This window comes from Oncorhynchus gorbuscha, unplaced genomic scaffold (assembly GCF_021184085.1).
Source record: "Oncorhynchus gorbuscha isolate QuinsamMale2020 ecotype Even-year unplaced genomic scaffold, OgorEven_v1.0 Un_scaffold_11168, whole genome shotgun sequence".
In the NCBI taxonomy this organism is placed as follows: Eukaryota; Metazoa; Chordata; class Actinopteri; order Salmoniformes; family Salmonidae; genus Oncorhynchus; species Oncorhynchus gorbuscha.
In genome coordinates, this window is record NW_025753781.1 from 1 (window position 1) to 10,103 (window position 10,103).

The 10,103-nt window shown below is 46.9% G+C and overlaps 1 pseudogene; it reads left to right on the plus strand.

The window, feature by feature from the left end:
- The first annotated feature begins 158 nt into the window (after nt 1–158).
- On the plus strand, nt 159–9,948 carry LOC124030395 (annotated as a pseudogene).
- Nucleotides 9,949–10,103: the final 155 nt, after the last annotated feature.

Consider the following 10,103-nt stretch of genomic DNA (forward strand, 5'->3'; position numbering starts at 1 on the left):
TCTACCATATCATATATATATATATATACATTACTTTAATGCTCCTTGAGTCACTCAGTATGTGTCAAAATAGTGAGCTAGGAAATAGGGGGCCATTTGTTTTGTGATGCAGCCCCAGACATTTCTACATTCTTAAACTTCCTTCCTTCCTGTCTCAGGTTACTGGAGCATCATTGTCCACGGCCGTAAACACTCGTACCACCTCTACACAAAACTACTGAACGAGGCTATGCGCTGGGCGTCGGCCATACAGGGGGCTGTCGACAGCAAGGTTCCCATAGAGACACCCACACAGCAACTCATCAGGGACATCAAGGTACAGCCAATCACAAGCCTGCATACTGAGATGGGTCATTTGTATGTCAGGATTCGTTTGTGATCCCACTCTGCTGGCTGTTATATTGTTGTCTGGCATAGAGAGGACCAGGCTCAGGAGATGCTAGTGATGATGAAGGAACTTGAGACATTCCTCTGACCTCTGACCTTTAACCCCTGACCTTTCCCCAGGAGAGCAGTATGAACGTGGAGGCTGTAGAACAGACATATTGGAGGAACCCTATCCTCAGATATACCCAGCACCCCTCCACTCCCCCTGCTGCCTCTGCCTTACGGGAGGTCAACATCCACCGTGAGTTGTTCACCTATAAGACCCTGGAGGGACTTATTTACAGCTAGTTTATATTTTTATACTGCAAGGACTTGATTTACTTCTTTTAACTCCTTGTGGAGCAAAGGGTCTCATGTATTTGACAGCAGTTTTATTAACCATTTTGACAGGAATGAAATGCATAAAGCAGTGACCACCATAACTCTCCCTTTCTCACTCTCTCTCTCTCTCTCTCTCCCCTCTCCCACCCCCAGTCCAAAGGAGAAGGCTATGCCAGCCTGCAGGATGAGGCAGTGAAGATCTTCAACTCTCTACAGGAGATGGAGGCTGTTTAGATCGGTCCCGATCATCCAGGGCATCCTCCAGACCTGCCACGACCTGCGCCTGCTCGAGACGAGGTCTACTGTCAGCTCATCAAGCAGACCAATCACGTGCCTCAGCCCAACAGCTCGGCCAATCGTTCCCACTGGCACCTCCTCACCTGTATGAGCTGTACCTTCCTGCCCAGCCGGGGCATCTCGTTACCTCAAGTTCCACCTCAAAAGGTACTTTTACCTACAAAATGCAATTGCGGGGGAAACAGCTTTGGAAGCTTCGTCCCCTTGTCCTTGTTGAAGAGAGGCGGGTTTCAGCTTTCTGTTGGTGTAAATATTTTACTCAACTCTCTATATTCGGTTGCGGAAGACATATTTCAGTTGAAGGCATTCAGTTTGTCAACTGACTAGAATCCTCTCTTCCTTCCTTTCTTTCTAAGTCAACAACATGGATTGGTGTATTTTAGACTACTATCTAGGTAGAGACCATTGAATGAACAAGGCTCTGTCAATAACTCAATGCTGTTTTCATATATTGTATTTGTTTAAAAACATGAGCTGGTAAAATGAAAGTGGGGCTTGGTGAATTGGCAGCACACGCAGTGATCTGGGCTGGTGTGGATAAAATACCAGGGACAAATTCTTGTCCTACCCCACCCCTGTCCTTCAGTCACGCTCCTCCTTTAGTTAACCCCTGTCCTTCAGTCACGCTCCTCCTTTAGTTCACCCCTCCTTCAGAAGGCAAGATTCTTCTAGAACCAGACTGAACGCTACACTCACCACCCCTCCTTCAGTCACGCTCCTTTCCTGAGTCCTTAGAAAGATGCTGAGCCGCATGCAGAATGTGTTCCCTTCCTATAGCTCCTAGTCAGCAGAATGTGTTCCCTTCCTATAGCTCCTAGTCAGCAGAATGTGTTCCCTTCCTATAGCTTCTAGTCAGCAGAATGTGTTCCCTTCCTATAGCTCCTAGTAAGCAGAATGTGTTCCCTTCCTATAGCTCCTAGTAAGCAGAATGTGTTCCCTTCCTATAGTTTGTAGTCAGCAGAATGTGTTCCCTTCCTATAGCTCCTAGTCAGCAGAATGTGTTCCCTTCCTATAGCTCCTAGTCAGCAGAATGTGTTCCCTTCCTATAGCTCCTAGTCAGCAGAATGTGTTCCCTTCCTATAGCTCCTAGTCAGCAGAATGTGTTCCCTTCCTATAGCTCCTAGTAAGCAGAATGTGTTCCCTTCCTATAGCTCCTAGTCAGCAGAATGTGTTCCCTTCCTATAGCTCCTAGTCAGCAGAATGTGTTCCCTTCCTATAGCTCCTAGTCAGCAGAATGTGTTCCCTTCCTATAGCTGCTAGTCAGCAGAATGTGTTCCCTTCCTATAGCTTGTAGTATAAATAGCCGTATGTTCTGTGATTGATTTGTATAGATGGGTAAACTGGACAGTATGACATTAGTAACGTTGATTTGCTCATCCTCTACACCTCCGTGACCCTCTGTCTGTTCTTCTCCAGGGTGAAGGAGCAGTTTCCTGGAACAGAGGTGGACATGTTTGCTCATTTCATAGGTGAGTCTCTGAAGAGGACCAAGGTCAGGGACTTTGTACCGTCTCAGGAGGAGATCGTAGCCTTACTGACCAGGCAGGAAATGACGACTACGGTCTACTGCCACGGAGGAGGATCCTGCAAGATCTCCATCAACTCACACACCACCGCTGGAGAGGTAACTAATGCTGTGTTGCTCTGACATGTCCACATCTAAACTACGCTGTTCTGTCGATTATACTATAAAAAGTATGTTTTCCACAAGGAGTAGTAGCTGTAAAAATACAGTATATTCAGTGCTTTGCTGTCCACAGGTGGTGAGGTTTAGTCAGATGTGTTAATGTCCCTCTGTCCCCAGGTGGTGAGGTTTAGTCAGATGTGTTAATGTCCCTCTGTCCCCAGGTGGTGAGGTTTAGTCAGATGTGTTAATGTCCTGCCTGTCCCCAGGTGGTGAGGTTTAGTCAGATGTGTTAATGTCCTGCCTGTCCCCAGGTGGTGAGGTTTAGTCAGATGTGTTAATGTCCCTCTGTCCCCAGGTGGTGAGGTTTAGACAGATGTGTTAATGTCCCTCTGTCCTGCCTGTCCCCAGGTGGTGAGTTTTAGTCAGATGTGTTAATGTCCCTCTGTCCTGCCTGTCCCCAGGTGGTGAGGTTTAGTCAGATGTGTTAATGTCCCTCCGTCCCCAGGTGGTGAGGTTTAGTCAGATGTGTTAATGTCCCTCTGTCCTGCCTGTCCCCAGGTGGTGGAGAAGTTGATCCGAGGCCTGGCCATGGAGGACAGTAGAAACATGTTTTCCCTGTTTCAACACAACAACACTACGGACCGCGCTGTGGAGAGCAGAGTCATCGTGGCGGACGTACTCGCCAAGTTTGAGAGGTGAGAGTTCAGCTGGAGAGAGAGAGATGCACAGAGAATAGCCTGGTCTCTGATCTGTTTGAGGGGTGAGAGTTCAGCTGGAGAGAGAGAGATGCACAGAGAATAGCCTGGTCTCTGATCTGTTTGAGAGGTGAGAGTTCAGCTGGAGAGAGAGAGATGCACAGAGAATAGCCTGGTCTCTGATCTGTTTGAGAGGTGAGAGTTCGAAGGAGAGAGAGATGCACAGAGAATAGCCTGGTCTCTGATCTGTTTGAGGTGAGAGTTCAGCTGGAGAGAGAGAGATGCACAGAGAATAGCCTGGTCTCTGATCTGTTTGAGGGGTGAGAGTTCAGCTGGAGAGAGAGAGATGCACAGAGAATAGCCTGGTCTCTGATCTGTTTGAGGGGTGAGAGTTCAGCTGAGAGAGAGAGAGATGCACAGAGAATAGCCTGGTCTCCTGTTTGGTCTCTGGAGAGAGAGAGATGAGAATCTGTGTCTGATCTGTTGAGGGTGAGAGTTCAGTGGAGAGAGATGCACAGAGAATGGCCTGGTCTCTGATCTGTTTGAGGGGTGAGAGTTCAGCTGGAGAGAGAGATGCACAGAGAATAGCCTGGTCTCTGATCTGTTTGAGGGGTGAGAGTTCAGCCGGAGAGAGAGAGATGCACAGAGAATAGCCTGGTCTCTGATCTGTTTGAGGGGTGAGAGTTCAGCCGGAGAGAGAGAGATGCAGCAGAATAGCCTGTCTCTGATCTGTTTGAGGGGTGAGAGTTCAGCCGGGAGAGAGATGCACAGAGAATAGCCTGGTCTCTGATCTGTTTGAGGGGTGAGAGTTCAAATGAGAGAGATGCACAGAGAATAGACCTTTTAGCCATTTATGAATTTGTTATTCAATGCGTTTCTAAGGGCTATCGAGTCAAGACCAATAACTATTTTTTATATATATACCTTAAGGGGTCCTAAATTCCAAATCAAATAGCTAAATGATTCATAGTATGACCATTTTAAACCAATATGTCAGCCTAGCACCCCCCAATGTCTTAGACTATAAATCATTAATGAAGCTGGTTACTGATGTGGTATTCACCTCTATATTCCAGTCTGTGTCTAAGACTCTAAATCATTAATGAAGCTGGTTACTGATGTGGTATACACCTCATATTCCAGTCTGTGTCTAAGACTCTAAATAATTAATGAAGCTGGTTACTGATGTGGTATACACCTCATATTCCAGTCTGTGCCAGGGAAACAGTCCTGTAGTGTAGCGTCCGTGTCATCAGACCACTTCCGTATTGAGCACATCACTGGTACTTCCTGTTTGAGTTTTTGCTTGTAAGCAGGAATCGGGAAGATAGAGTTATGGTCATATTTGTCAAAGGGAGGGCTAGGGAGAGCCTTATATGCATTTCTTGCCAACTCCTATGGTCATTGTCACGCTGTTGTGGTGTTAGCAAGACAGCTCAAAGATATCATAACTACCCACAGAGAGATATCAGCATGACACATACATGATTAAATACTGTAACTCTCATCTCTGACCCACACACTTCTTGAGGTTATTACTGTACATTTGCTGAGAAAAATGTTTGACATTGGTTGGTTGGTTGGTTGATTGATTGTTGTTGTTTTTTGTTGTTGTTTTTTGGTTGATTGATTGGTTGGTTGGTTGGTTGATTGATTGATTGGTTGGTTGATTGGTTGGTTGGTTGATTGGTTGATTGGTTGATTGATTGGTTGGTTGGTTGGTTGGTTGATTGGTTGGTTGGTTGGTTGGTTGGTTGATTGGTTGGTTGGTTGATTGGTTGGTTGGTTGATTGATTGTTGTTGTTTTTTCTGATTGACTAATTTCCAGGCTGTCAGGCAGTGAGGAAGTAGAGGAGAGGACATGGAAGCTCTACTTCAAACTCTACTGTTTCCTGGATGTAGAGAGCATGCCCAAGGAAGGGGTGGAGTTCGCTTTCATGTTCGAACAGGTCAGTTACTTCCTGGTCTGCCATTTTGCTACTATTAGACAGCATTTGGATAGAGAAATACAGTGTCAACACCTGGATAGAGAAATACAGAATAAAAATGTTACATATAGTTGATAAGAAGAGGTACTTCGGCGCTACCCTCAAGCGCCAGAATACCTGGATCTAAATGTAAATGTATTTTAATGATAATGTCAATGTAATATATTAATGTATTTTATTGATAATATAAATGTAATATTATGTAAATATAATTTAATGTTAATATAAATGTAATGTTGTAATATACATGTCTCCTCCAGGCTCATGAGTCTCTGACCAGCGGTCACCTCCCGGCCCCAGAAGACACCCTGCAGCACCTGGCCGCTCTCAGGCTCCAGTTCCTCCACGGAGACAAGGCCCGGGTCAGCTGGTCTCTGGACACCGTCTACCCTGTAGGAGGCTCCGCGCACGCATCCTGCACTTCACCAAGGTAGGTAACGCTCTCCAGGGGGTGCTGCTCTGCGGCTTGACCCTTGTGTGTGTGTGTGTGTGTGTGTGTGTGTGTGTGTGTGTGTGTGTGTGTGTGTGTGTGTGTGTGTGTGTGTGTGTGTGTGTGTGTGTGTGTGTGTGTGTGTGTGTGTGTGTGTGTGTGTGTGTGTGTGTGTGTGTGTGTGCATTGCGTGTCTGTGTCTGAGTGCTATTTGGGAGGTTGACAACTGAGGAAGTCTCCACATTTCCGGTGTTCACTGTAACAAATGGACAAAAGGTGTATTGTTTGCTTTGGTGGACTAATACAAGTGTATTATTTTGTATAGGTGGGCGCGGCCGGCCCAGGACAGGGCCAGGGGCCACACCCTGGAGCGGAGGCGGACCAGCTTCCTGGACGGGACCCTGCGCCGCAGCGGGCTGGAAGACGGGCTCCATGAAGAAACAGAAGATGGAGGAGGATCAGGTAGCGCTAGCGGTTAGAGGAGGAACAAGTAGCCCCTAGCGGTTAGAGGAGGAACAGGTAGCCTAGCGGTTAGAGGAGGACAGGTAGCCTAGCGGTTAGAGGAGGGACAGGTAGCCTAGCGGTTAGAGGAGGAACAGGTAGCCTAGCGGTTAGAGGAGGAACAGGTAGCCTAGCGGTTAGAGGAGGAACAGGTAGCCTAGCGGTTAGAGGAGGGACAGGTAGCCTAGCGGTTAGGCCAGGAACAGGTAGCCTAGCGGTTAGAGGAGGAACAGGTAGCCTAGCGGTTAGAGGAGGAACAGGTAGCCTAGCGGTTAGAGGAGGAACAGGTACCCTAGCGGTTAGAGGAGAACAGGTAGCCTAGCGGTTAGAGAGGAACAGGTAGCCTAGCGGTTAGAGGGGAGGAACAGGTAGCCTAGAGGTTAGGCCAGGATCAGGCCAGCCTAGCGGTTAGAGGAGGAACAGGTAGCCTAGAGGCTGGAGGCCAGGAACAGGTAGCCTAGCGGTTAGAGGAGTTTAGAGCGTTCGAATCCCAGCTCCGACTGGAAACATCTGGTGTAGTCAGTGAAACCAGAGGGTTGCTGACATCATCCTGGATATTGTCGCCTGTTGTTATGCCCTTGAGCAAGGTACTAAGTCTTGTCTGGTTCTTGTTCAGATGCTAGAGATGTGGGTGAAGGAGGAGACCTCAGCCACCAGAACCTCCATCTTAGAGAAATGGTCCCGTCTCCAGGGACTGGACAGCACACAGCCATGCTCAAATACATGAACATCATCAAGGAGTGGCCTGGATATGGGTCCACACTGTTCGACGATGGAGGTAAATACATACATACAGGTGTAATGTAAAAGAATATTATACTGAGGTGAATAGGGCTAGGGATGATGAATAGGGATAGGGAGGATACTGTGGTGAATAGGGCTAGGGGAGGATACTGTGGTGAATAGGGCTACTGTGGGAATATAGGGAGGATACTGTGGTGAATAGGGCTAGGGATGATGATAGGGCTAGGGAGGATACTGTGGTGAATAGGGCTAGGGATGATACTGTTGAATAGGGCTAGGAGGATACTGTGGTGAATAGGGCTAGGATGATACTGTGGTGAATAGGAGGATACTGTGGTGAATAGGGCTAGGGATGATACTGTGGTGAATAGGGATAGGGAGGATACTGTGGTGAATAGGGCTAGGGATGATACTGTGGTGAATAGGGATAGGGAGGATACTGGGTGAATAGGGCTAGGGTATTTGATTCATTCATTCCTTTAACTTTGTATCTGACCTGCTGTATGTCTCTGTCTCCTCAGTGTAAGAACTGAGGCTTTCCTCATGACCTGTGGCTGAGTGTGAGTGCAGAGAACGTGTCGGTCTACAAGAGAGGAGAACCCAAACCTCTGAGACGTTCCCCTACGAACACATCATCTTCTTCGGATCTCCCAGGCCACGACTTATAAAATCACAGTGGACGACAGAGAGATGTTCTTTGAGACACCTCTGGTACAGTATTACACCATAATACAACATTATAGAAGCAGTAGCCTGGGTCCCAGGTCTGTTTATAACACCAGATTATTAATGCTTTGCAGCCTTTCAGTAGCCTGGTCCCAGGTCTGTTTATAACACCAGATTAGAAATGCTTTGCAGCCTTTCAGTAGCCTGGTCCCAGCCTTTCCAGTAGCCTGGTCCCAGGTCTGTTTTTATAACACCAGATTAGAAATGCTTTGCAGCCTTTCAGCAGCCTCACGGGTTTATCAGATTAGAAATGCTTTGCAGCTTTCAGTCTGTTTATAAACATGCCAGCCTTTCAGTAGCCTGGTCCCAGGTCTGTTTATAACACCAGATTGCTTTGCAGCCTTTCAGTAGCCTGGTCCCAGGTCTGTTTATAACACCAGATTAGAAATGCTTTGCAGCCTTTCAGTAGCCTGGTCCCAGGTCTGTTTATAACACCAGATTAGAAATGCTTTGCAGCCTTTCAGTAGCCTGGTCCCAGGTCTGTTTATAACACCAGATTAGAAATGCTTTGCAGCCTTTCAGTAGCCTGGTCCCAGGTCTGTTATATGCTCAGTAGCCTGCAGGTCTGTTTATGCTCATGATGTTTGTCTAGACAATGAATGACAGGGAGTTGACACGATAGCAAATAGACTGGTACCCCAGGCTATCCTTTCAGAACGTCAACCAACAAGGCCTTGTGTGGCTGTTATGATGCTTCTAAACACATACAGTTCAAACAGTTTGGCGTCACTTAGAAATGTCCTTGTTTTTGAAAGAAAAGCAAAATGTTTTGTAAATTTACAATAACATAAAATTGATTAGAAATACAGTGTAGACATTGTTAATGTTGTAAATTACTATTGTAGCTGGAAACGGCTGATTTTTAATGGAATATCTACAGAGGCGTACAGAGGCCCATTATCAGCAACCATCACTCCTGTGTTCCAATGGCACGTTGTGTTAGCTAATCCAAGTACAGAGGCCCAGTAATCAGCAACCATCACTCCTGTGTTCCAATGGCACGTTGTGTTAGCTAATCCAAGTACAGAGGCCCAGTAATCAGCAACCATCACTCCTGTGTTCCAATGGCACGTTGTGTTGGCTAATCCAAGCCAGTTTGCGCTGTTCTGTGAAGGGAGTAGTACACAGCGTTGTACGAGATCTTCAGTGTCTTGGAAATGTCTTGCGTGGAATAGCCATTATTTCCGAGAACAAGAATAGACTGAAGAGTTTCAGAAGAAAGTTTGTTGTTTCTGGCCATTTTGAACCTGTAATCGAACCCACAAATGCTGATGCTCCAGATACTCAACTAGTCTAAAGAAGGCCAGTTTTATTGCTTCTTTAATCAGAACAACAGTTTTCAGCTGTGCTAACATAATTGCAAAAGGGTTTTCTAATGATCAATTAGCCTTTTTAAAATGATAAGCTTGGATTAGCTAACACAACGTGCCATTGGAACACAGGAGTGATGGTTGCTGATAATGGGCCTCTGTACTTGGATTAGCTAACACAACGTGCCATTGGAACACAGGAGTGATGGTTGCTGATAATGGGCCTATGTACTTGGATTAGCTAACACAACGTGCCATTGGAACACAGGAGTGATGGTTGCTGATAATGGGCCTATGTACTTGGATTAGCTAACACAACGTGCATTGGAACACAGGAGCATGGTTGCGGATAATGGGCCTATGTGCTTGGATTAGCTAACACAACGTGCTCATTGGAACACAGGAGTGATGGTTGCTGATAATGGGCCTATGTACTTGGATTAGCTAACACAACGTGCCATGGAACACAGGAGTGATGGTTGCTGATTAATGGGCCTCTGTACTTCGGATTACAACGCAACGTGCCATTGGAACACAGGAGTGATAGTTGCTGATTAATGGGCCTATGTACTTGGATTAGCTAACACAACGTGCCATTGGAACACTGGGTGTGGTTGCTGATTAATGGGCCTCTGTACTTGGATTAGCTAACACAACGTGCCATTGGAACACTGGAGTGATGGTTGCTGATTAATGGGCCTCTGTACACCGTTTTCCTTGCTTTTAAAACTGTATCCTCTGTGTTGTTTCAGGTTGGAGAGATCACCAAGATCATGAAAGCCTACATCAACATGATAGTGAAGAAGAGATGCAGTGTCAGATCTGTGTCCAGCTACGGAACCAACTGGATCAGGTGATTAGGGACAGGACAGGACACAGCCCAGCTTGCTTCCCACTGCCCCAGGCTAACAGGACAGGACACAGCCCAGCTTGCTTCCCCACCGCCCCAGGCTAACAGGACAGGACACAGCCCAGCTTGCTTCCCACTGCTCCAGGCTAACAGGACAGGACACAGACCAGTTGACCTCCCACTGCCCCAGGCTAACAGGACAGGACACAGACCAGTTGACCTCCCAC